Source organism: Ovis canadensis, chromosome 20 (genome assembly GCF_042477335.2).
Source record: "Ovis canadensis isolate MfBH-ARS-UI-01 breed Bighorn chromosome 20, ARS-UI_OviCan_v2, whole genome shotgun sequence".
Taxonomy (NCBI): domain Eukaryota; kingdom Metazoa; phylum Chordata; class Mammalia; order Artiodactyla; family Bovidae; genus Ovis; species Ovis canadensis.
In genome coordinates, this window is record NC_091264.1 from 22,109,850 (window position 1) to 22,137,726 (window position 27,877).

A 27,877-nucleotide genomic window follows, 5' to 3' on the forward strand; every position below is an offset into this window, starting at 1 on the left:
AAGATGAAAGTGAATTAATAAGACTTTTATTGTAAGCATTTTACAGAATCTTCCTGAAGCAACTTGCAAAACCTTGGCTTAAAAAAACACCTTTTTTGGCAGCGGGGGTTGGACAGGAGCTGCATCTTGAGGCATGCGGGATCTTAGTTACCCAACTGAGGGTTGAAATAGCATCTTCTGCAGTGGAAGCATGGAGTCTTTATCACCAGACCACTAGGGACATCCCCAAAAGACATGTTCTTAAAAAGTGAACTTGAGTGGTTATGTAGCTATTACAGCACTATAGTCACGAGGGCAACTTTATAGCAAGGGTCCTAGGAAATAGCAGAGAGCAGTTGTCACCTCAGTCAGGAGACAGTGAGAGACAGGGAGAGTTCCCCGGAGGTCCATGCACACACTTCCTGCAAGTGAAGTTCAGGATATTTCCTCAAATCCTCCCCTTATCCACCCAGCTCCCCTACGTTACCTAGGCAAGATTCAGTTTGTTTTCACTCGTTGCAAACAAACGATCCTCTTGCCTAGATAATACTGAAGATCTAGGAATAGCACATAGAAAAGTGTAAACAGAGAAAAATCAGTGAAAATCTTTGCAGGCCCATCACCCAGCTTCCCTCTTTTGACCATCTGAGCATAGTACCCCATGGGAGTGGAGGATGAGAGAGAGGGTATCTTGGTGCCTGGAATCACGGATGAGCTGCCTGGTTTTATTATAACCAGATCTTACCCTCTCACCTAACACAGCCTTCTTCCCACCTGATGTGTAACGCTGATAAAAGAGAGCATTTTCTTGCCCTCTTTAACTGGTGTTTCTGGATAGAGGAAAGGAAAAAAGAGACGTTGAACAGCATGAAGAGGAAAATATTAAACAACCAAGCATGCACACTTCTGCAGAACACACAAGAGACCCTCGATTTGGTAAAAGACTCTGTTTCACCAATCAAACATACATTTTCAACAAAAACATCGGTGCCCTACAGACCGGTCTGGCTGCCTAATTTCTACTGTAAAACAAGCTCCAGCTTGACCTGGCAGAAAGGGGGGAATTTGAAGCTTGAACATTTTTATTTCCCCAGTTTCTTTCAGTGCCCCGCTTTAGAAGGGTGACTGCTCAACTGCCACCCCCCGGTGCCCATAACAGCCTGATTTCCCTTGTGCTCAAGGCCAGGTCAGCTCACAGTGGATGGTGGCCCATCCCCCAAGGGTCTGCTTTCTTCTGAGTCACCCACGTGTTGTTAAGTCCTACAGGAAGTTGTGCTGTAGATAAAAAGATCTGACTTAGACAGGCTGACGGCTCACAGCTAAGGAGCCCAAGTGCCTCTCTGGGCCTAAGTTTCTGGTTGTAAAACAATAGATATGTCTGCTCTCCTGGGTTGTCGACAGGCCTGTAGAGCTCAGACGAGTCTCCACCAGCAGGGGCTCGGCCTTTCCCACCCCTCCCTTCAAAGTAACAGAGGACTTGCATCCTCCGAGTTTCTGTTAGTGGGTCCAGGAGTGCATGGAACTTAAGGACAAGTTTACAAGGCGCGGGACGCGGGCGGAGGACGGAGGACGTTTGCTCAGGGGCACTTCTGTGCCCTCACATGCTGCAGCATAGGAAGAATGCGCTTTCAGACGCGTGCGGTGGTTGTTCCGTCGCTCAGTCACATCTCACTCTCTTGCGACCCCGTGGACTGTAGCCCACCAGGCTCCTCTGCCCATATTTCCCAGGCAAGAATACTGGAATAGGTTGCCATATCCTTCTCCCGGAGAGGGCGATGGCACCCCACTCCAGTACTCTTGCCTGGAAAATCCCATGGACGGAGGAGCCTGGTGGGCTGCAGTCCTTGGGGCTGCAAAGAGTCAGACACACCTGAGCGACTTCACTTTCACTTTCATGCATTGGAGAACGAAATGGCAACCCACTCCAGTGTTCTTGCCTGGAGAATCCCAGGGACGGGGGAGCCTGGTGGGCTGCCGTCTATGGGGTCACACAGAGTCGGACACGACTGAAGTGACTTAGCAGCAGCAGCATCCTTCTCCAGGGGATCTTCCAGGACCTGGGATCAAACCCGTGTCTCCTGCATTGGCAGGCTGATTCTTTACCACCGAGCCACCGGGGAAGCCCTACCTTGGATTCAGATGAGAACTTTAGGGAAGGTTCAGGAAGCCGTGGAGCACTAGGGTCACAGGAAGGGGAACAGTAGAAGTCAGCACCATTCTGCATCAGGATCACAACTGAAATTTTGCAGATAAAATTTATGGTGAGAGAAAGTTGGGAGTTACTGAGAATTACAATTTATTATGTTACTGAGTTGAAAGGAAATTAATAGTCATTTTTCTTAATAATATGATTAGCCAATTCAGAGTCCTTTGGGGAAACCAAACTGTTTCTTGACAACTTAAAGAAATTAAATTACTTATTTAGAGCTTATAGTAAATCTCTTTGATTCTTTGTTAACAGAAATATCATTGATGGATTCCAAGAACTAGCAAACTTGTTTTTAGGATTTAATTATACAGGCTAAACAGCCAAATCCAAATAGTAAATTTGAGTGAATCTAGCTGATGACATGAATGAGAATATCATTCTCTGAAATACCTTAGGAAATAAATTCTGGGTCTTCCCTGGGGTGGTCCAGTGGTTAAGACTCTGCACTCCTGAGGCAAGGGGCACGGATTCAATCCCTGGTCAGGGGTCTAAGACCCTACACGCCACACAGTGCAGGAAAAATAAATAAATATTACTGCAAAAAAAATTGTTAAAAGGAAAATAAATTCCATGAATGTTACTGTGAGGATAACAATCTATGAGAACAATGTTGTGCAGTCTTTATCTACTTGGTTATAGTTTTAAAATTTAACTAGTAGGCTAATTAGTTACTCCCACACCATTTTCTATGAAGAATAATAAGCCACTTAGATGGTTTTATAAAATAGAGCTTGATAACATAAATTACATATTGGTGGAAAACAAATACATGAAATAGAACTAGGAATAAATCCAAGAAAAATATTGTCTACTATATGAAGCTATTTAGTTACTTTGGTACCAACTTTGTTAAGAGGAAGTGAGGAAAAAAATAGCTAGACATTTTATATATTTAAAATATCTAAATTTTCACTTTTTCCAGTTTAAGGACATTTGAAGGACATTCCAAAAATATTCTTTTGCACTTCTGATAATCTTCTAGTGAGTCTTCCTACAATCAAAGTCACATCTTATTATGACATTTATATTAATATTATATAAAACTGAATACTGATATGTCAAACTAATAGCTTGAAAACAAGGATTGTCATATCACTAGAAAGTCCTACAAAAAGCAGATCTCAGCCTCTGTGAACTCCTGGGAAGTGACAGGATTTTTTAGGGACGTATACACACATCTATATCTATACTATTTTAAGATAAAAATTTTCTGTAGGAATTGCTCGCAAGTTTCTGTTTATAAGCTTCAGACTTCAGATATACCGTACCCTTCCATTTAACATAAAATACTTTTAAAGATTTTCTCAATAAAGTGTTAGCTATACCAGGTTTTGATTCCTACAAAACAGTCACCTTGTAAATTTCAAACACATAGCCTGAAGATTCAGCACTCACAAGCTCAGATTTCCTGAGTCCTGCTTGAAGTGCTCTGTCCCGTATCCCGTCCCACAGAGCCATCAAAATGCCCCCAAAATTCCAGCACTTAAGCGTTACAATGAAAACATTCACAGCTTAAGAATAACTTCAAGCCACAGATGATGAATAATCATAAGCCAAAGAAATACTTTAATACTTTAATAGTGATAGAACAAACAAATTTTTAAAAGCTGACATCATTCTAATTGATACAATGATTTTTTCCCCCCTGTTCTATGTAAGCTTTCTGGTATATCAGTTAAAAGTATTAGCATTAACAGTATTTGCCTTGGTATCCCCAACATAAGGCACAACATGTTAATGCAACAATAATGTTTTGAGTGCCTCTTGGCTTACTCTGTACAAGGCAGTATCCAGCACTAAGTAGTTATAAACAACACCTTGGGAGTGCTTTTTTTGGTAATTAATTAGGGAAAATTTCCAGCATATACAAAAGTATACAAAAAAGTGTGAGGAACCCTCACATACCCACCACCCAGTTTTAAAAATTGTCAGTTCATTGTCAGTCTTATACTGTATTCCCAGCCACAACTCCATATTATTTGAAATCAAGTTGCCGATATCATAACATTTTATCTGTATACTTTTATTATTTACTCTTGATTTTAAATACAAGCATAATAGCATCATGCCACCTAAATAAAACACCAAAAACATTTTCTATATAGTTATCAAATATCCAGTCAGTGTGCAAATTTCCCTGCCTTTTAAGTCACTTTTAAGCCAAAGCTCTTCCTCCGCTATAGTTTGAGTTCCTCCAAAAAGAGACCGTAAGACAGGATTCAAGTCCATGGAGTTTAAGTTCATGGAACACCACAAGGGAAAGAGAGAGGGGAATCAGGGGGAGAAGACAACAAACAAAGGGTATTAAACATAAACCAACGAGGCCATTTAACCATTTACCAGTGCAGAATAGAAGCCTAATCCTTTCAGGGCAATTCTTGGAAAAGGTATTAACACACACACATACGCCCCTCAGGATTATCTCCCTGAGAGTTGAAAAAGCTGGGTACTTATTCACCCACTTGATTTAATCATTGATTAAGGGCTGCTTCTGCGGGGATTGATTTCCTGGCACTCCTGACCTTTCAAAATTGGACAGAGCAGCCTCCCACGGTTCAGGGGGAAAGCTCCTTTGGCACAAAGAGGAGCCAGTGACCACTGGAAGTCAGGCTGAGTACGTGAAGGGTATAGAAGACCAGGGTGAGCACGGACAGTGCTTGCTACCTACTCTCCCCTTCTCGCCATTTATATGGTGAGGACACCAGGGTGATTTGTTCTGGAGAGTACTCTGGGTATTCCTGACTGCATCCAGGTGGTGTCTTTTCATCTGTTTGCTGTCCCCTGTACTCCCTGCTCTCATTCTCCAATGGGTAGTTGGACACAGACTTAATAACTTAACAGACTGGATATTTTAACTAGAAGACACCACTGATGATAATGACAGGACTTTTCATTAGCAGATATGTAATGCCCAGTTGTCTTTCTTTGCATAGTGTTAGGAATTTTTGTCCAAGTTCATTATTTCACTAGAGCATGCAAATATTCCCTCACTTTCATTCACTTATTAGCAGAAATGCTTCTATAATACAGAAACTTTTTCTTGTCAACTATTTAATTACCCCAAGGTATAAGAAACATAAGATAAACCCTTGATTCTTTCCTTTTATTTGCCAGGTCTCGGAATCCACTATAGGTGATCAGGAGTTCTTTATTTTTTATGAACTCGTAGATTTAACCATACCTGCAAGCTAAGTCGCTTCAGTCGTGTCCAACTCTTTGCCACCCCATGGTCTGTGGCCCGCCAGGCTCCTCTGTCCATGGGATTCTCCAGGACAGAACGCTGGAGTGGGTTGCCGAACCCTTCTCTGGGGGATCTTCTAGACTCAGGGATCGAACCCACATCACTTACGTCTCCTGCATTGGCAGGCGAGTTCTTTACCACTAGCGCCACCTAGGAAGGCCTGAGTTTCAATCCATAGCCCAAATGCTCCCATTTTGGGCCAGTGAAAATCCATTCAGATTGACTTCTGAGTTCTTTTTATCATTATTTTGATGGTCATTGAAAAATTTTTGCTTTCATCATATGACAATATGTCCCAGGACCTTCTTGAATTTTTCCTGCCCCAGTCTTGAAATTAGCTATTTCTTCAAGAATTCAGGTTCGTTTTAGTGGAAAATAGTAATAGGAAACAGTCCAAGTTCTATCGGTTCATATCGCTACTAAGACAGTCATTATTTCTAGGCTTTTTAGGTGGCCAGAGGTAGGAATAAGGGGGTTTTTTTTTGTTTGTTTGTTTTTCTTTTTGTTTTTTAAGAGCAATACATTCTGAGATCATACTGATATTTTCAGTTCAAGTTTAGGGTTGTTTGGTTAGCTATTCTTTGATTTTATATATTTTTCTCATGCTACCCCCTTGATTTTTATTAATATAAACATAATTACTTATCTGCCATATCTTGTACTATATACCATAGTTTCATAACAGCAATGCAAATATTATTACAAACAACATGATAATTGAAAGCAGCTTACATACACACCGAGGAAACCAGAATTGAAAGAGACACATGTACCCCAATGTTCATCGCAGCACTGTTTATAATAGCCAGGACATGGAAACAACCTAGATGTCCATCAGCAGATGAATGGATAAGCAAGCTGCGGTACATATACACAATGGAGTATTACTCAGCCGTGAAAAAGAATTCATTTGAATCAGTTCTGATGAGATGGATGAAACTGGAGCCGATTATACAGAGTGAAGTAAGCCAGAAAGAAAAACACCAATACAGTATACTAACACATATATATGGAATTTAGGAAGATGGCAATGACGACCCTGTATGCAAGACAGGGAAAGAGACACAGATGTGTATAACGGACCTTTGGACTCAGAGGGAGAGGGAGAGGGTGGGATGATTTGGGAGAATGACATTCTAACATGTATACTATCATGTAAGAATTGAATCGCCAGTCTATGTCTGACGCAGGATGCAGCATGCTTGGGGCTGGTGCATGGGGATGACCCAGAGAGATGTTATGGGGAGGGAGGTGGGAGGGGGGTTCATGTTTGGGAACGCATGTAAGAATTAAAGATATTAAAATTTAAAAAATAAAAAACTAAAAAAATTAAAACAAAACAAAAAAAAGAAAACAGCTTAAAGCTATTTACAGTTCTTTTTATCCTCAGAATATATCCCACTAGGTTTATATATTAAATTACTGGGCTTTTTTAAGTCACTTGAAATAATCCTCTCTGTGTAGTTAAGTCACTAACAACACGGTAATCTTTATTTTGCTGTTTTTAGGAATTATTTCTAAAATTTAATTTTATTTCGTAATCATGAAAAATCTTCACATGGTTTCAAAGTCCAATCTACAAAACAAGGTATAATCAAAAAGTAAGATTTTTATTCATGTTTCCTTCACCCTGTTCCCAGGGCAGGTAACCAATTTGTTATATTTTTTCAGTTTTTTTATTATGCTCTTATTTTCTTGCTGTGAATTAAATATAAGCAAAGAGATATTCATATTCTTGCCACATATTTTGGTGAATGGTAGCATATTATATATATTTTCTCCATCTTGCTTTTTTCAGATAACAATGCATCCTGCAGAATATATGGAGATGAGATAGTAACAAACTTATACACACTCGTCAGTTACAGCTGCATAATTCTCCATTGACAGATGTCCTAGGTTCCCTATTGACAAACGTGGGTTTTGCCAACATTTTGTTGTTACAAACATGGTTGTAATGAATATCCTTCTGCAGCTTATAAATTGAAATTTCAAAAACACAAATGTTCTAAGACTTCATTTTGGAAATTGTTAGATAAGTCATGGATTGAAGAGTTTTGTTTGAACTTATAGTATATGTTAGCTATGACCCTATCAATGCGGCTTTTACATTTTCTCATTTTTATTATATAGTAAAAAAGTGAAGTCGCTCAGTCGTGTCCGATGCTTTGTGACCCCGTGGACTGTAGCCCACCAGGCTCCTCCATCCATGGGATTCTATAGGCAAGAATACTGGAGTGGGTTGCTATTTCCTTCCCCAGGGGAATCTTCCCAACCCAGGGATCGAACCTGGGTCTCCCACATTGCAGGCAGATGCTTTAACCTCTGAGCTACCAGGGAAGCCCCCAAATTCTGTTTGTGACCTAGTATATAACCATTTTCCTAAGAAAATAACTAATTTTAATTTTAAACAAGTAAAAAGAAGCGAAATTTCATCATGGCCCTTTCAACAAAGAACAGGAGCAGTTCGCTAGAGCTGACAAGCATCAGGGTTCAGCAGGCAAGGAGGGTGGGGTGGCAGGGGGCCTGAGGGCAGGAGGCACAGGTGCCCTGCTGTTCAGGCAACAAACCCTGCCCAGATGGGGAGCCCAGTGGGGAGCAGGGGCGGAGGGAGGACTTTGGTCGAGGATCTGGCAGCTGAACTGGAGGCTGTGAAGCCAGTTGTCCACAGTTAAAGGCATAGGGTAACCCTTACTTGTAAGATACATCGTTCAATATCAACCTACTGATTGAATTTTATTTTATTCTTCAGTCTCCAAGTCTTGAGAAAGACATGTAATGCCTCTTATCACAATTCATATTTCTGCCAGTTTCTCCTTGATTTTCCATATTTTGTTTTCCTTTTCTATTTTAAGCCTGTCTGTCTTATTTTATAAAGGTTCACAAACTTTATATCTTCATATCGCTTCCCTGGTGGCTCAGACAGTAAAGCGTCTGCCTGCAATGCGGGAGACCCGGGTTCGATCCCTGGGCCGGGAAGATCCCCTGGAGAAGGAAATGGCAATCCACTCCAGCAGTCTTGCCTGCAAAATCCCATGGATGGAGGAGCCTGATAGGCTACAGTCCATGGGGTCGAAAAGAGTCGGACACGACTGAGCGACTTGACTCACTTTGTGGATTATATCATTTATCAATATGAAATGACCCTTGCTTTTCTGGCAAATTATTTTTGCTCTGAATGACACTAATGTTAATAAAATGACAATTTTATTTTTCTTCTTCTTCCGTCTTCTTTCTTCCTTTTGTAAATTATACTGTTGGCCCTTTTACTTTTTAACCTTCACAGCAGAAGAATGGCTGCCTTGGGCTCTGGCTGATAAAGATCATGGGTTCCTGAACCAGGAAGTAGGCAGAGGCTGTCTCAACCACCAGCAAGATTTTCCATGTCAAGGGGCAAAGCTGTGGCTGACTGCTCCTGCCGGGGACTGTCAGTCAGGCTCCAAAAGATTTTCACTTAATGGCATTTGCTCTCAGATTCCGACTGCTGCTTCCACTTCCTTTCCAGGGTCACGGTTCTGTGGATTCATCATTTTTCAGTGTCTGGGTGAGATGCTGGCTGTATACTAATTTTATGTGTTGCTTGAGGACACGTTGCATTTTAAACTGGTAGCCCATTCGTCATGTTTTTAACATTCCCTGCTATTGGTAATTTGATTTTAAAATTAACTTTGTTTCGTAAAAGCTTATCTTGAAGAGAACTTAATAGCTGAATATGGCACAGAAAAAGGAACTATACATCAAAGATGATAAAGTGTACTTACAGATTTTTATTCTGTGAATATGAATATTTCAGAACTAAAGAAAAAAACCCCATGACTTTGTCTTTTTACTTTGGAGTATTTTTATACTAAGAATTTATAAATTTTTAAGAACATTTAGTTTTTATATCCAGAACTTTGGATGAATTGGAAGTTTCTACCACGATGTGTGTATTAGTTGCTGAGTCAGCTTGGACTGAGTGTATCTGTTAATGTGCCTTTATGTCATCTTTACAGGATTTTTATTGATTTTTAAACTGAATTTTTTTAAACTTTTTATTTGCTTACTTTTATTTTTCTTTTTCAGTTGCACTGCACAGCATGTGGGATGTTAGTTCCCCAACCAGGGATTTAAAAAATCTTTTAAAAAATTAATAATTCCAACCATAAAAATGGAAATGATCTAATTAGAAAAATACATTTTTCACTCTCATGAAGCAACTGCTTCATGCAATAATAAACAATGATGATAAAAGGATTAGAAGAAAGTTGACGGGGAACTTTACAAAGCCATCAAGCTGCCATCACCTAAAGCCAGTGATCAATCTTAGTGTCTCTCGAAGTATGAAGGCCAAAGATCAGGTATCTTATGATGATGAAGTACACATACCACTTGTCAAGTGTTCCTGCCCGTGTGAAATAGAGAGCCAGTGGGAAGCTGCTGTATGGGCGCAGGGCTCTCAACTGTGTGCTCTGTGACAACCTGGAGGAGTGGGATGAGGCGGGAGGTTCAGGAGGGAGGGGCCGTACTGGTACTCAGCGCTGATGCACATTATCGTATAGCAGGAGCCAACGCAATATAGGAAAGCAATTATCTTCCAATTAAAAATAAATTTTTTTAAAAAAAGCTAAACTGAATCTAGTTAAGGCTTTAGTTCTAACTTCTAACTTTCAGGAAATACAAGGAATTAAGGACAATTTCAAAGATCACCACCAGGAAGCAATCAGTCAAATCAATAATCAAGCAATATATTACAGGATAATGAGCCTGTTTTCAAATCAAGAGCCTGAAAAAGAGGGGTGGGAGACAACCAAAACCTCCTGTGTTGGAAGCATGGAACCCCAGGCACTGGACCACCAGGCAAGTCCCTACAAGATTTTTAAAACATTTAAAACTTAGAGATATCCCAGTTTGCAACTCAGAAAATATTGCCATCATTCCCGAAGACCAAAAACTAAAATTAATCCATTTTTCAAATTGGGAAACTGGGTCTCCAAATCATAAGACAATTTTTTTCACTTTTTATTTTGGATTAATTTCAAATTTATGGAAAAGTTGCAAAAACTGGACCAGATTAACTCAGATTCATCACATGCTAGTATTTTGCCACATGCGCTTTCCGAGTCTCTCTCCCCTCATCTCACTCTTCTTTTTCTCTCTCCCCACGTGTCCACACACTCACACACACACACACACACATGCACATACACACTACAAGAATAAGAACATTCTTTTACATAATCACATTTATCAAAATTAGACATCTGACACTGATACAACAACCATTACCAGTCATTCAGCTTGTATTCCAGTTCCTCCAGTGTCCCCAGTACTGTCCCTTAGAGCACTCCGGGAGCAAGCACGGATCAGGAATCACGTTTAGGCGTCCCTTTAATTTGGGCTGGTCCTTCTGGCTTTCTTGGACTTCACATCAACGGTGTTCAAGGGTGCAGAGCTGGTGGCGTAGGAAGGAGTGTTCACTCTTCTCAACATTTTTTGGAGTTAGTGTTGCCTTTGCAGTAAACCTTGGTGGGTGCTATCCTGACCTTCCAGAACCTATTTCTTAAGGGTGAATGAACCTAACAACTCATTTTCATGAATCTTTCTGTGTAGCATCTGAATCCATGTACACATATAAAGATTCAAGGCAAACTTAAAAAACAGTTGTGGCAGTAGCAGCTAGTACTTATATAGTGGTTAGCGCAGCGCACACACTGTCATTGAACCCTCGTAACAACACTGGGGTATCAGTACAATTGTCACCCCCATTTTATAGCAGAAGAAACTGAGGCACAGAGAAATTAAGTCACTTGGCCTAAACCACACAGCTAGAACACAGCAAAACCTGAACTTTGACTCCAGCCATCTGGCTTTAGACGCTTCTGGGGATTTCATCTCTCCCAGATAACCTCATCATCTCTCTCATAAGTATCCAGCCTAGTGAGTGAGTGCTTGGTTTTTAGGATACAATGGCATATGATCTGGGTAACAAAATTCTTAGGAACAATGTCCTGGTCAACTTCATACACACCGTGCTCTACATCTGAGCGTGGTGGGGAAAGAAGACCAGAGAAACAAGAAGTCAGCAACAGACAAGTTTCCCACAAGCAGGAAGTGGCAGTGTCCAGACAAACAGGCACGGAGTCATGTTAAGTTAAATATTTGCTCAGCTAACAGGAGTAAATATTTCACTTTTAATTATTATCCACTTTAACCAACACTTTGCTAGTGTCCACTGTATGGGAGACCATACGATGCATTTTGGAGGGAAAAAAACACAAATAGGAAAAAGGGTCTTAGGGAGCAATATGCATTCGTGAAAAAACAAAAGCTAATGAATATTTATCCAAAAATATACATGTGTTGATAAATTAGTACTATGTTAATACAAAGAAAATAGGATTCACACAAACCCTGAGGGAGCCATCAGAGTAGGGAAAGTTTAAGGAGACAAGTTTTTCCTTGAAGAGAAAGAGGTTTTAGAATAGGGTTAGAATAGGCTTCCCTGGTGGCTCAGTAGTAAAGAATCCACCTGCAGGTCTGGGAAGATCCCACGTGTTGCAGAACTATGAAGCCCAAGCGCCGAAACTATCCAGCCTGTGCTCGCGAGCCCAGAGCTGCAACTCCTGAGCCCAGTGCCACTACCGAAGCCGAATGACCCAGCGCCTGTGCTCCACCAGAGAATCCATTGCAGCGAGAAGCCGCGGATACAAGCCCCGCTCCCACGACTAGGGAAAAGTCCGCTCAGCAACGAAGACTCAGCATAGCCAAACATAAATACAGAAATACAAATTTTTAAAAAACAGATTTAGAAAACCAAGGGACTGTGGAGTTAAGGGTGTCTTGAGTGAGACAAAAACACAGAGCTGAGAGGGGACCACACACACGGCCCTGCAGAGGGAGGAGGGTGGTGGGCTCACCTGGAAAGCGGAAGGATGCTAACCGCGAGAAGGACCTTGAAAAACCGCCAGGTAGGTCCACAAAATGCACAGGGACTTAGGGTTACAGATGTCAGAACGGGGAGACCATCTCAAAAGAGGAACGCTCTGGGTTTAGGGGTTTTGTTTTGTTTGTCATTTTACCAATGATAAACCAATTAAGTAAGCATGAAGGAGGGCTATGAAAACAGCTCACTGGATCAAGGTCAGAAGAAAAACACCAGGCTTTAGAGAAAGCAGTGTGTTCTGATAAGTGGTGGGCAGAGAGGAGAGGGTGGACACGTCAATTTCTTCACTAGACATTTGGTCAAAACACTTGTGGAAAATGACATGGCGACTGGACACTGAAGTGAGGTCAAGAAAGGGATTTTTATTTTTTAAGTAAGAAGAGACTATAAACCAGCCACAATTCCCTGAGGTTGTGTCTAACCAGAGCCCTAGATCTGAAATCAGCTCTCAAGGTCCGCTTTCATGACCTCAGTCACTGGAAAAATGTACAGAAGAAACACAAAACCCGAGAAACAAACATTTGTGCAGAAAATAGAAAGGATCATACAAATAAAACCTCATGTTGTTGTTCAGTCACTCAGTCACGTCCGGCTCTTTGCAGCCTCATGCACTGCAGCACGCCAGGCTTCCCTGTCCTTCACCATCTCCCGGAGCCTGCTCACACCCATGCCCACTGCATCAGTGATGCCATCCGACCATCTCATCCTCTGCCATCCCCTTCTCCTCCTGCCTTCAATGTTTCCCAGCATCAGGGTCTTTTCTAATGAGTTAGCTTCACATCAGGTGGCCCAAGTACTGGAGTTTCAGCTTCAGCATCAGTCCTTCCAATGAACACTCAGGATTGATTTCCTTTAGGATTGACTGGTTTCGGATCTCCTAGCAGTCCAAAGGCCTCTTAAGAGTCCTCTCCGACACCACAGTTCATACTGTTATGCAAAGGCCACCTGGATATGCTTACAATGAAAAGGGGGGGACCAGGGAATGTGATGAGAGGAAATTACCAAAGTCAGTTAAATTTGTACATGCGAAGATTGAAGGCCAACTTAGCAATAGTAGTAACTGTGGCAGGCGTGGTTAACACTGGTGTGTAGGATCATGTGAGTGCAGAATACAGAAGGCTCCAAAACCCAAGTAGAGACTCTAGTTTGCTTCATCATATCTCAGAGCTTTGATAAAAAGCAGAGGATAGATGAATGTATTCATTAATTCAACAAGACATTTGCTGTAGACATTAGGGGTCCACAGTATGGCCATATCACTAAGGAGTTCCCTGTCCAAAGACCAGGCAGGTAAGGACAGTCCAGTTCAATAGCTGCCACCAGAGGCAGGGTGACAACACAAGGGCTTCCCGAGCCCCTCTTTTATCCTGAAAGGATACCCATCACTCAGAGTGTTCTTCGGTGATCTTAGCGTTGTCTCCGGCAGGATGACTATTAATACCACTCCAAGAAAGACGGTCTCTGTTGATCCTTCCAGCCCCTTTGTCACCTCACTTCTGCCACAAATAACCAACTTGCCGGGTGAACCTTGATGTTATCATGAGGGATTTCCAGAAAGTTGTCTGGCTCCTGGAGATTATTTTTTCATAATTTTCTCTCTAAAGCAACTTGAAATATTGCTACTGTGTTCAGTATTGAGTAAGCTTCTGAACCACCTACTAGTAAGGTTAAGAACACACAGATACATACAGATGCACAACACACACACACACACACACACACACACACACACCTTTGCTCGGTAACCCAAATCTGTGTGTTTTTTTTTTTTTAACTTTATTGAAGTATAGTTGATTTACAAGTTGTGTTAATTTCTACTGTACAGCAAAGTGACTCAGTTATACCTATATATTCTTTTCCATTATGGTTTATCACAAGATATTGAATATAGTTCCCGGTGTTATACCGTAGGACCTTGTTGTTTATCCATCCTATATATAAAATAGCTTGTATCTGCTCATCCCAAACTCCCAGTCCTTCCCTGCCCCATGCCCTCTCCCCCTTGGCAACTACCAGTCTGCTCTCTCTGTCCGGGTTTGATCCTGAGCATCAATCCTAGCTCCTACACATCAGCCTTGCCTAAGGTTCCCAGGCGCCTCTAGTCCAGAGGCTTGGAGGCAGCAAGGCTAAATCGTTTTCCCCCAGGAACAAGGCGACGGGGTTGCTGTTTTATTATGTAAGAGGGAGAAGCACCGGGAACGTGAGCTTTAGTGAATGAAAGGTGATCATGTGACAGGGCCTCCAGACTCACTGCACAAAAGGAAATGCACTTGCGTCAAGATCTCCACAGCCTTTTCTCTGAGAATCACCTAATCACAGTGACTCAGCACCTTCAGACTCTTTTGTCACTGGTGCCAGATCCTATTCTATTAGGACACACACATTGCACCGAATGTGTTGTCTTGCCACACCTCACCACTGTTGCTAGGAAAACATATTCAATGCAGGAAAATGTGCTTGTTACACTAAAAGCGAAGACAGACATGGCAGGGCAGAAGCAGGCAGTAATCTGGTCCAGATCAAAGTTGCCTTTCAAAAGGCATTTGTCACTGGTTCACACTCTCCCAGTTAAGCTTTTGCTGACTCACTGTAAATTACTCAAAGTTGCACCAAGCTAATGTTTAGCAACTCATTCTATGTGGAAGCAAAGTTCAATATCAAATTCTTAAAAGTATGTGTGACTTGGTCTATTTACACCTGAACAAATAGGTAATCGTGAGTCACTTGCCAACACAGCATGATTAGAGGAAAATGGAACAACCAGCCACTCAAGTGAAGTCAACGAAAGTTATTTTTAATAAGAAATAACACTACAGATTGGCCACAACTTCCCTCTGCATCACTGCTTCTTTGAGTACACACACACACACACACACACACACACACACATATATATATATACTCACATGAAACTCTACAAAACTAAAGGTCAAGTGCGCAGAAATTATGTGACTGAACTAAGACAAGACTAGAGTGAACAAGGATTCTACAGAATGTTCAGTTTAATTGTATATGTTCACTTCCTTTCCCATTATTCTAATTATACATTTTTTAAAAATGTACTGAGATATAATATACCTCAGTATTTATATACTGAGGTATATTATATATATTTATATATTATATATGTATAAATTATATATAAATATATATATTGAGGTACACATTTATATATATACCTCAATATATAAAGTGCACAAATATACACATATATGAAGTATAGTAAAGTGAAAGTTGCTCAGTCATGTCTGACTCTTTATGACCCTATGGATATACAGTCTATGGAATTCTCCAGGCGAGAATACTGGAGTGGGTAGCTATTCCCTTCTCCAAGGGATCTTCCCAACCCAGGGAGTGAACCCAGGTCTCCTGCATTGCGGGCAGATTCTTTACCAGTTGAGTCACCAGGGAAGCTCAAGAATACTGGAGTGGGTAGCCTTGTTGTAGCCATGTGTTCCGGGAAACAAACTCACTCAGAAGGACAATGCAGATAGTGGAGTGCAGTTTATTACACTGCGCGCCCAAGACAAAGTCTCCTCTTAGCCAAGGACCCCGACCAGTTTCTGTGAAAACTTTATATACCCTAAGCGTACGTGCCCAAACCCACCTCCCCAAATTCCCTGAAACTAATCTGAACAACCCACTCCAGTAGTCTTGTTAGGGGAAGCACACTGATTGAAACCGCCCACCCTGGCCAGGCACCATAGTAACCATTTGCATGAGTTGTTCTATGACAGGAGATCCTGATAAGGAATACAGAAGTAATAAGCCACCACCAACTAGAAGAGTTCTGGAAAGGTCTAAAGGAGACACCGTGTGTCCATCCACTTCCCAGAATCCCTCTTGCTAGCATCCATCTTGGCTGAGTGATGCGTGCGCCACCAGGAAAGACTCTGAATTAGAGTGATTGGCCAAAGACCACCCAGAAACTAATGCCATCACCATAAAACCCGACATTGTGAGCCACGGGGCAGAGCAGTTCTCCTGGGTTCCCTTACCCTACTGCTCTCCACCTGGGTGCCCTTTCCCAATAAAGTCTCTTGCTTTGTCAGCACATGTGTCTCCTCGGACAATTCATTTCTGAGTGTTAGACAAGAGCCCAGTTTCAGGCCCTGGAAGGGGTCCGCCTTCCTGCAACAGTCTTGCCTGGAAAATCCCATGGAGAGAGGAGCCTGGTAGGCTGCAGTCCATGGGATCCCTAAGAGTCGGACACGACTGAGCGACTTCACTTTCAATTTCACTTTCATGCATTGGAGAAGGAAATGGCAACCCACTCCAGTGTTTTTACCTGAAGAATCCCAGGGACGGGGGAGCTGTCTATGGGGTTGCACAGACACGACTGAAGTGACTTAGCAGCAGCAGCAGCAGTCTGAACAAAGGAAAAGAAAGATACGATCAAAGTTAACCAGCGATTCATATGCCTTGAGCCTAGGTAGTTAACAGTAGACAATTATCAATAGGCCTGTGGTCATACCCCAATAAGCATAATAGAAAGTATGATTCTATTTGGTTAGATAATTAGGGTATTCTTTTAGGCGATGGAGAGTCTAGGTACAAACACTGGGGCTCTTCCTTCTGGGGGCCTGGTTTTCCAGTTGGTACATCGTTTCCATAGATACTGGGCATATAGATCAAAGTCCACAGTTCAGCCCAAGATTGAGTTCTGCTTTCAAGATGGAGCCTGTTCTGTCTGTTTCCTCCTTCAGCCTAGCCCTTCTCCAGCAGATCTTCCCAGCCCAGGAATTAAATGGGGTCTCCTGCATTGCAGGCAGATTCTTCACCAGCTGAGCTACAGGGAAAGCCCATATATATGTGTGTTCCCTCCTGGTGGCACACGCATCGCTCAGCCAAGGTGGAATCCAATCAGGAAGATTCCAGGGGGTTGGGAGTACATGTGGACTGGCGTCTCCTGTTTCCTTTTGACCTTTCCTGAATTCTCCTGGTTGGTGGTGGCTTGTTAGTTTCATGCTCCTTACTAGGACATGATATTCTGTTCTAAGAGAATTCATGCAAATTGTTACTGTGGTGTCTGGCCAGGGTGGGAGGTTTCAGTCAGTGATTTTCCTAACAGTTTTATAAAACTACCAACCCTCTAAAATCCTCCTGGGTGGATTCCATCTTGGCTGAGTGATGTGCGCGCCACCAGGAGGAAACCTGAGTCAGACTGAATGGCCGGAGACAACCCAGAAACTAACTACATCACCATAAAACCCAAGACTGTGAGCCACACGGCAGAGCAGTGCTCCTGGGTACCCTGACCCTGCTGCTCTGCCCCTTCCTTCCCAATAAAGTCTTTTATTTTGTCAGCACGTGTGTCTCCTGAGACAATTCATTTTAAAGTGTTAGACAGGAGCCCACTCTCGGGCCCTGGAAGGGGGTCCCTCTTCCTGCAACAGAACCACCATCCAATTCAAGACAGAAGACATAGGACATCCCTGCTCGCCTCTGTAATGATGCCCATCGCCCCTCCCCAGTAAATATCTCCCTATGGAGGTAGAGCAGTTCTGACCTCCATCATCACAGTTTGTTGTTCTTGAAATTTATGTTATTTAAATCTTTAGATACATATTATTTGCTTAATTTTATAAAATGCAGTGCATTCAAAAAGTACAAAAGTGATGTTTCTCTCCTAGCTGCGACCTCTAGGCACTTAATTTCTCTATCCAAAGGCACCCAGTGATATCAACTTCTGTGAGTATCTATTGAAATATTTAACTCATATGCATGCAAACACATGTGTCTACATAGCTTTCCTCCTCTGACAAGTTCTATAGAACATTGTATACACAATGTTGCATACCCTGCAGTTTATACACACACACAATATGGATTGTTGCCTATTCAAGACTTTCCCTATTTTTACTATGCTGCAGAATATTCTATTATTGAAACACTTTCCTAAGGACAAACATTTAGGTTATTTCCCAGTTTTTGCTATGATAAAGCTTTAAGATATGTTATTCCACAGAAGTAAATCTACAGGAAAAATGTCTTAAAAGTAGAGTCGCTGGGTCAAAGGACATATACATTTGCAATGTTTATAGATTTGCAATATTCACCCAGTGACATAGAAGTTGTTCCCCTTTAAACTCCAATTTAAGTTCCAAGGGCCTATTTTCTCACAACCTTGCCAACACAGGGTACTATTAAACTTTTGGAGCTCAGCCGATCTGATAAGGAAAAATGGTTTCTCTAGGTATATCTGATTTGCATTGCTCTCATTATGAGGCTGGGTGTATTTTCATGGGTCTACGAGCCATTTATTTCCTTTTCTGTGCATTCACTTTTGTTCATTTTCTTATTTAATTGTTGATGCATTATTTTGAAGATGCATCTTGCATATTAGAATTTCGCCTTTAACTGGGAAATGTCTTGCAAACATTTTCTCCTAGATTATTATTATTTGTCTTTCTTTATAGTAGCATTTGCTGTACAGGGTTTTGTTTTGTTTTGTTGTTTTTTTAATGTAGTTGAATTTTATTGTATGGCTTTTGACCTTTCCGCTCAAAGGTTATTCTCCCATGGAATCTTTTAGTGTTCTAATAGACTGTTTTTTTTTCCTTTATGTTTAAATCTCTGATTTATCTGGAATTTATTTGGGTGTATGATGTAAGGTATGGATATAACTTCACCTTTTTCAAGGTGACCATTTAGGTTTATAAACACCATTTATTAAATAATTGCCTTTTCCCTCTTGATTGGAAATATCATTGTTATTACTTACTAAATTCCACATATGTTCTAGAGTTTCTATCTCCCATCATTGCTCTAGAGTTCCTATCTCCAGGAGTTTCCAGTATCAAATTGTTTTAATTATTATATTTTTAAAAAAGCTGTAAGTGTTCACCACCTTCACTCTACCCTCCTTCCTCATTGTTTTATCTTGTTTTGTCTTTTTCAGAATTTCCCTGGTTATTCTTGCTAACTGATTTCCTCCATATGAATCTTGGTATCAGCTTGTTTAGCTCTGATATCTTGTTGGTGTCTTTATTTGGATCTCATTAAATTTGTAGATTAATGTAGTATTCATGTTACTTATTATTATTACCTAACAGACTGCTCCCAAGATTTAATGGTTTAAGAATTTAGTATTATTTCTTACAGTATGCTGATTCAAGTCCTCAGGAAGATTCTCATTTGGGATGTCTCAGGGACTTGCAATCAGAAGAATACTTCTTCCCTCAAATGTCTGTGCCTGAGCTGGGCCAGCCAGGGGCTGGCTGAGCATCTCTCTTCCTCCAGGAGCCCTTCCACAAGGCTGACTGGGCTTCCTCACAAAGTGGCAGGATCACAAGGGTCAGGCTTCCTCCACTGTTGCTTAGAGCAAGCATTCCAGGAAACACAAACAGAAGCTCCAAGGTTTCTCATGACCTGGGCTCAGAAATCACACAGCGTCACTTCTCCCATATCCTATATAGCAAAATAAGCTACTACAGGGACCCAAATGGAGGGGACCACACAAAAATATGACTAGGGCTATTTTTGAAGTCTAGCTTTCATACATGGGGAGAATGACCCCAGGAATGAGATCTGGGTAGAAGGGTTTATTTATTTGGCTCATGCTCTCAAAGAACTTTAAGGCAGGAGCCACAGGTTTGATCCCTGGGTGAAGATCCCCTGGAGGAGGAACTGGAAATCCACTCCAGTATTCTTGCCTAGAGAATCCCATAGACAGAGGAGCCCAGCAGGTTAAAGTCCATGGGGTCGCAGAGTCGGACATGACTGAGCATGCATGCACAAAGAATCCTCATCAACTTGAAAATGTTCAAAAAGAATTTCTGATATAAAACGGAAAATTAAGGAAGGGCAAGTTTAACTCTACATATAAATGATACGCTTTAGTAACACTTTGCGGTTCACATAATGCTTTCCTCCCCAATTTCAGTTGGTTTTCATTTCTACACGAGACAGTTTTATTGTTCTGGTCTCTCAGATGATGAAACTGAGGCTCAGATGGATTCTAAATTACTCAAAACCTCAAGAACTCCTCTGACTTAGGGCCCAACTTGCCTGAGGCAGAAAAACTCAAGCATCTCCACAGGAGCCAAGATGATCACCAAAATGAGTTAACTAGCCAGGTTGTATTCTTTTGAAAAAGCCACATTTTGTCTGAAAATTAAGTGCGTAGGGTATTCTTTATTTCCACTCATCTTTATTCTCTTTTATTTCTTGCTAACCCTGCTGTCATATTCATCTACCTTTGGTTTCCAACTACAGTAAGCCCCTTACATATGACTGAGTTCCATTCTGAGGGCACTTTGTAAATCCAGTAGGTTGGCAAGTCCAACAGAGTTAGCCTAGGTTCCAAACTAACACAGCTGGCTATATAGTACTGTACTGTAACAGGTTTACAATACTTTTCACACAAATAATACATCAAAAACAAACACAAAAGTGAAGAAAACATTTTTAAGCTTACAGCGCAGAACCTTGAAAAGTACAGTAGTACAGAACAAAGGCTGACATACAGGGGCTAGGATCCAGTGAACAGAGAAGACGGGTTCCAGACTGGAGAAGGGAGAGATGGTGGAGCCGAAGGACGGTCAGCAACAGGAGACGGAGGGCACGCTGCAGTTCCACTCAGGCGACAGTGATGGCAAGCACTTTGAAAGCATCTTTGAAAGTTTGCAACCTGAAAGTTCCTATGTAGGAGACTTACTGTGCTGATAGAAGCAGAGTTGCAAGAGACAGTTGACTTTCTTCTTAAGTCAGCCATAAGAAGAACACACCCGGACACAGGGTGGTCAGTGACAAATGAAGGCTTTGGTGTCTGGAGTCAAAAAGAGAGTAGAGAGACTTCTGCATACTGGAAAGGGAGCTGCTTCTCCTCTCCCAGAAATGGTTGTCCCCTAGCACCCTGGGCCAAGTGTGTAGGTTTTTTATTTTCAGAATTGTTAGAAGTCCTTTTTCAAGTAAAGTCATCTGAAGTTTCAATAGTGATAATAAACTCATTTTTTTAAAAGACAAAATTGCCCCCCAGCCACCGAGTATGGGATGGAAAGAGCAACCCACCCCAGCCCATGGGTGGAACGGTCAATTCTCAGTCTGAACACAAGTACTGACCCAGGTGCTCTGAATTGCTCTCCCCACAGTATGAAAGCCTCAAACCAAGAGACAAAGGGAAAAAATTATACTGAAACAGTGAACACTATGGAGCCTGCCATAATCTGTTCAGACAGCTAGAGCAGACTATCATAGACTGGGTATCTTATGAACAACAGAAATTTATTTCTCATAGTTCTGGGAAGTCCAGGATCAAAGCACCAACATCTTCAGTGTCTGGTGAGAACACCTTCCTGGTTCACAGACAGCTGTCTTCTTGCTGTAACCTCACATGATGGGATCATTTTTATAAGGACACTAATTCCATTCATGAGAACTCCCCCCTCATGACCTACACTTTCCAAAGAAAAGCTCCACCACCAAATACCATCATATTGGAAATTAGGATTTCAGTTTATGAATTTCATGGGGACAAAAATATTCAGCCAGCAGCAGAATTACAGCTAAGGCAACAAGAGATCAGTCTGTGAAGATTCTTCTACAGCCCTGAGATCAAATAGGACCCAAAGAGAGGTCATGATTACCTCTGAAGACATGGTCACAGGAAATGAACAGCCAGGGAGAGAGCTGGCAGCCACACAGATAGAAGGTTTGGCTCTATTAACTTGACACAACAGGACATTTGAAAGAAACCTTAAAATAAAGGTTCCACATGTCCAAGAGGTGGAGGAAGGAAGAGAATCTGTAATGCAAGAACAGAACATTTAGAGAAATCAATCTGCTAATCTGAAAAAGGGTCAAATGGCATGGATTGAATTATAATGCATCGATTTGACCTGAGCTGAATACTAAACTGACTAATTATTAACTAAGCTTTGTTGTAAATATTGCCTAAGAAGAGAAAAAAAAATGAAGGAAACAAATTTGTCTGTCAAAAATTTTTAAATATTCTAAAGTTATTTAGAAAAAGTATTTTTCCAAAATCATTCTAAACTTTTTGTCTCAAATTCTACAGTGATTTGTTTGATAGCAATTTATATTAGGAGAAGAGGGGCATCATTTTATCTGAGTAAACACTTGCATAAGATAAGGAATTCCACAAAAGCTACTGATGAGAAAAGCATTGTGAAAACTGACACAAATTAAAGGTATTTCTACTTAGTAAGTTAAGTAATAATGGATATGGGCATATTACAGAGTTATAATTATCATGCCTCTAATGCATGCATGTAAAAGGTTCTGTGAAAACCTACAAGACCTTATAGAACTAACACCCAAAAAAGATGTCCTTTTCATCATAGGGGAATGGAATGCAAAAGTTGGAAGTCAAAAAGAGATACCTGGAGTAACAGGCAAGTTTGGCCTTGGAGCACAAAATGAAGCAAGGCAAAGGCTAACAGAATTTTGCCAAGAGAACCCATTGGTCATAGCAAACACCATCTTCCAACAACACAAGAGAAGACTCTACACATGGACATCACAAGATGGTCAACACCAAAGTCAGACTGATTATAGTCTTTGCAGCTAAAGATGGCAAAGCTCTTATAGTCAGCAAAAACCTGGAGGTGACTGTGGCTCAGATCATGAACTCCTTATTGCAAAATTCAGACTTAAATTGGAAAGTAAGGAAAACCACTAGACCATTCAGGTATGACCTAAATCAAATCCCTTATGATTATACAGTGGAAGTAACAAATAGACTTAAGGGATTAGATCTGATAAACAAAGCACCTGAAGAACTATGGATGGAGGTTTGTGACATTGTACAGGAGGCAGTGATCAAGACCACCCCCAAGAGAAAGAAATGCAAAAGGCAAAATGGTTGTCTGAGGAGGCCTTACTAATAGCTGAGAAAAGAAGAGAAGCTAAAGGCAAAGGAGAAAAGGAAAGATATACCCATTTGAATGCAGAGTTCCAAAGAATAGCAAGGAGAGATAAGAAAGCCTTCCTCAGTGATCAATGCAAAGAAATAGAGGAAAACAATAGAATGGGAAAGACTAGAGATCTCTTCAAGAAAATTAGAGATACCAAGGGAATATTTCATGCAAACATGGGCGCAATAAAGGACAGAAGTGATATGGACCTAACAGAAGCAGAAGATATTAAGAAGAGGTGGCAAGAATACACAGAACTGTACAAGAAAGATATTAATGACCCAGATAACCATGATGGTATGGTACGTCACCTAGAGCCAGACATTCTGGAATGTGAAGTCAAGTAGGCCTTAGAAAGCATCACTACAAACAAAGCTAGTGGAGGTGATGGAATTCCAGCTAAGCTATTTCAAATATTAAAAGATAATGCTGGGAAAGTGCTGCACTCAATATGCCAGCAAATTTGGAAAACTCAGCAGTGGCCACAGGACTGGAAAACGTCATTCCAGTTCCAAAGAAAGGCAACGTCAAAGAATGTTCAAACTACCGCACAATTGCACGCATCTCACACACTAGCAAAGTAATGCTCTAAATTCTCCAAGACAGGCTTCAACAGTACATAAACCATGAACTTCCCAGATGTTCAAGCTGGATTGAGAAAAGGCAGAGGAACCAGAGATCAAATTGCCAGCATCCTTTGGATCACAGAAAAAGCAAGAGAGTTCCAGAAAAACATCTGCTTCTATCTTACTGACTACGCCAAAGCCTTTGACTGCGTGGATCATGACAAACTGGAAAATTCTTAAAGAGACCGGAATACCAGACCACCTGACCTGACTTCTGAGAAATCTGTATGCAGGTCAAGAAGCAACAGTTAGGACCGGACATGGAATGACGGACTGGTTCCAAATTGGGAATAGAGTACGTCAAGGCTGTATATTGTTGAAACAAAGCAGGACTCTATGATCCTTGCCCGCCTCCGCCATGTCTTTTGTCTGCCTTTTGCCTGTGGAAAACTTTAATCAAAGAATGAGTTTAATCAGAGAAGTGAGAAATATTGAAACAAAAGAAAACAGTCTAAGGAGACTAAATAATAATAATGTAGTCATTAAACACAGTCAAGGACTTTAGTTCTTTCTCAAGGGCTGTGGATAATATTCTGAGCCATATCCTGTAAGCTGTCTTATAGATACCAAACACCAGATGGAAAAGTTAACTAAGATAACCAGACTGTACCCAGGACTTGAGCTGCCACAATTCCAAGAACTGGCTGCAAAGAAAGGGGAACAAGCGCACCCCAGAACGAAAGATTAACTGTACATAAATCAACCAAAATGATGTTAGTCAGACCTGATGACCAATTTGAATGATGACTCTTAGAGAGGACTATGCTGTTTTTGCATGTAACCCACCACCCCCGCCCCTGCCCCGACTCTGTCTATAAAAGCTCTCACCCCTTGTTTGTCACAGGGGGAGTCAGACTTTAGACAGATGTCCGCCCCACACCCCTACTCCTCGCAGTTGCTGGCATCTGAAATAAAGCAAACTTTTCTTTCCACCAACCTGGCCTGTTTACTGGCTTTTGAACAGCGAGTAGCCGGACAGCCCTCCCAGCCCCACATACCTTTCAGTAACAGATTTTGGTGCCAAACATGGGGCTGGCTACTGCTGGCTATGGCTGGCTCTCCTGGGTCTTCCTGGGGGCGTGATGGCTCTGACAGAGTCTTAGCCTGCTGCTGGTGGCTAACCAGCCCTGAGTAGGGGACTGGGGGACATTCCTAGCAGCTGCCAAAACCGTTTGTTTTGAGGATCCTCCCCTGCTTCTCCCCTGCTCAGCACTGGCTGCCAACTTACCACTTTTCTTGGTGGAATGGAAACTTGCATTTGGGATGAGCTGACGAGCTCCAAGACTGGGTAAGCCCACCGGCGTGCACGCGGGCAAACGTCCCATTTGGGAGTGCCTGCCAATTGGCTCTGTTGAGGGCTGTTTGTGAGTGCTAGTGCTATTTGGGCATTCTGCCAGTTGGTTCTGACGTGTGTCTGATGTTGAGGATCGTTTGTGAGCAAGAAGTGTCATTTGGGCATTCTGCCAGTTGGTTCTGACGTGTGTCTGATGTTGAGGATCGTTTGTGAGCAAGAAGTGTCATTTGGGCATTCTGCCAGTTGGTTCTGACATCTACCATTGAGGACCGTTTGTTTTGGGGAGATGTTTGTTTGAGACTCCACGCTGGTCACCCTCAGAGAGGGTCTACGGCGGATCAGTCGCCTGGTGTGTGCATGTATATTCCATTTGTGTGACTGGTATTCCTGTTGCCTTATGGGAAATTCAGCTTCAATTCATTAGGAAAAATTTTAGCTGTAAATTTACGACTAAAAAAGAAAGATAACTTTTTTTGGACAATATATGGCTACAGTATTCTTCAGACTCTGGAGAAGATTGATCAAGATGAAAGTCTTGAAATTCAAAAAACTGGTCATTTTTATGTACACAGTTAGGGAAATCTAACTTGATAAAACACTTTTTTTCAGACCCTGAGAAAACAAAAATATGCCTGAAAAAAAGCTTGTGGTTGACATTTATCATGTCCTTGAAATACAAACACAGTTCACTTTGCCTGGATCTTCAGCCTTGGGTTAACTATGCAAAGGAAAAAGGCTTTAAAATTGAATGTATAATTTGACTATTCTGCCTATACTCCATAAACTGATTACCTAATTTTGTATTCTTGTAAGACCAAGAGGGAAACTAAAGATGTTTGGGTTATTAAACATATGTGTTGTACCACTGAAGAAAAATTATGCTGCAAAAAATATGTGTATTTTTGAGGTTATTAAGTATGTTCTTAAGTTTGTCAATCAAAAAATACTGGTATAACATTTCAATCACTTGTTTCTTGGTTTTGTTAAAACTTTCAAAAGTTAAAAATTATGATCTACAAAAATGATAAACAAAATATTTCGATATGTAAAACAAGTGAGATATACATTGTCAACAAAGAGAAGATACAAAAAAAATGGAGATATTTTTGTTGAAAAAATGATAATGTTTTTGTCCTCCAGTTGTTTGTTTCTGGATAAAGAAATAAAAGACAAGTGTCTTCAGATCTAGAAAGTGACAAAAGGTTTGTAAAAGAAATTAAAAAGAAAGAATTGTGTATGTTGTTGTCAGAATTCAGACTAGACTAAATTTAGTTTGGTCGATGAATTTTATTAACTGTAAACTGATGCAGGACTAAAGTTGGTTTTTCTCTCTGTTAAAGAAAACCAAGTTCTCCTGAAATATTGATCTGATTTAGTAACAAAAGATTCTAGTAAAAAGCAATTGTTTTGTTTCTAATCATACTTTTGACCCCAATGTTCAGGATGGAAAAACTGTCCAGTATAGTTGTCACCAAGTATAGCTGCCCGTGATATGTAACATTGCTGGCTTTACGTATATTATTTAACGCACATGTACAATTCCGTGTGACAACTGGATAAAAATGATAAAATATATGGCCTATAAAACTTTTCCCTTTTAACATACCTCTGATGTCTGATTAGTTTTCCCCAAACGTGGACACTAGACAAACATACAAATAAAAAGGAGGCCTAGCATCCAGCAACATGAATGGATCCAGAGCAGACAAATGAACCACTCTGACAACAATTTAAAAAAAAAAAAAAAAAGATTATCAATGCTCTCTATGGAAAGAGTTACAACTTAAAAGGAAAAAAAAAATGATTAAAGAAATTTTCACATATTGAGATATGAGAAATCATTCTGGCCTATACATGATTTAATTTAATCTTTAGGCTAACCCAAAACAGCCTGTTTGTGGCCTATTAAACAATGTATTAAACATACATTGTACATCTGCTTTAATCATTAAGACAAAAAAATAGTACAAAGTACGTTTTGATTATTGTCCCCATTGTCATATGTCTAGTAGTTTTCAGATGTTTGTCCAGGCGCTGTGCAAGGCTGTTGGCTTTCTTGTTCTGCACCTGTCCCTCCTCAAGACTGGGGAATATCAAAGCAAAGGAGGGATAGAAACAGAGCAGGACTCTATAATCCTTACCCCGCACCATGTCTTCTGCCTGCCTTTTGCTTGTGGGAAACTTTAGTAGTCAAAGAATAAGTTTAATCGGAGAAACAAGAAATACTGAAATAATAGAAAACAATCTAAGGAGACTAAATAATAATAATGTAGTCATTAAACACAGTCAAGGACCTTTAGTTTTTTCTCAAGGGCTGTGGATAATATTCTGAGCCATATCCTGTAAGCTGTCTTACAGATACCAAAACACCAGGTGGAGAAGTTAACTGCACGATGACAAGACTGTACCCAGGACTTGAGCTGCCACAATTCCAAGAACTGGCCACAGAGAAAGGGGAACGAGTGCACCCTGGAACTGAAGATTAACTGCACCTAAAACAACCAAGGTGATATCACTTAGACTACTGATGATCAAACTGAAGATGACTATCAGAGATGACTATATTGTTTCTACACGTAACCCACCCCCCACCTTGTCTATAAAACCTCTCACTCCTTGCTTGCCAGAGGGGGGAGTCGGCCTTTGGACAGATATCTGCCACCACTACCACCCCACCTGCCCCAGTCGCCAGCATCTGAAATAAACCAAACTTTTTTTCCCACCAA

At 41.1% G+C, this 27,877-nt stretch overlaps 2 long non-coding RNA genes across 8 annotated transcripts; one reads left to right on the forward strand and one right to left on the reverse strand.

Annotated features, from left to right (window-relative positions):
* Positions 1 to 10: 10 nt before the first annotated feature.
* On the reverse strand, positions 11 to 25,262 carry LOC138425790 (uncharacterized). Of its 7 annotated transcripts, none has more exons than XR_011251397.1 (6): positions 10,698 to 10,863; positions 2,579 to 2,723; positions 2,108 to 2,214; positions 725 to 809; positions 343 to 401; positions 11 to 213 (listed from the first exon to the last, which is right to left on the reverse strand). It is a non-coding gene; the product is annotated as an uncharacterized lncRNA (long non-coding RNA). The 7 variants fall into 7 exon arrangements; XR_011251398.1 differs by lacking the exons at positions 11 to 213; positions 343 to 401; positions 10,698 to 10,863 and adding exons at positions 16,643 to 16,723; positions 21,014 to 21,124; positions 25,086 to 25,262 and having other exon boundaries at positions 725 to 1,254; XR_011251402.2 differs by lacking the exons at positions 11 to 213; positions 343 to 401; positions 10,698 to 10,863 and adding exons at positions 16,643 to 16,723; positions 25,086 to 25,262.
* Positions 24,701 to 27,877, forward strand: LOC138425792 (uncharacterized). Its single transcript, XR_011251404.1, has 2 exons — positions 24,701 to 25,145; positions 27,510 to 27,877. It is a non-coding gene; the product is annotated as an uncharacterized lncRNA (long non-coding RNA).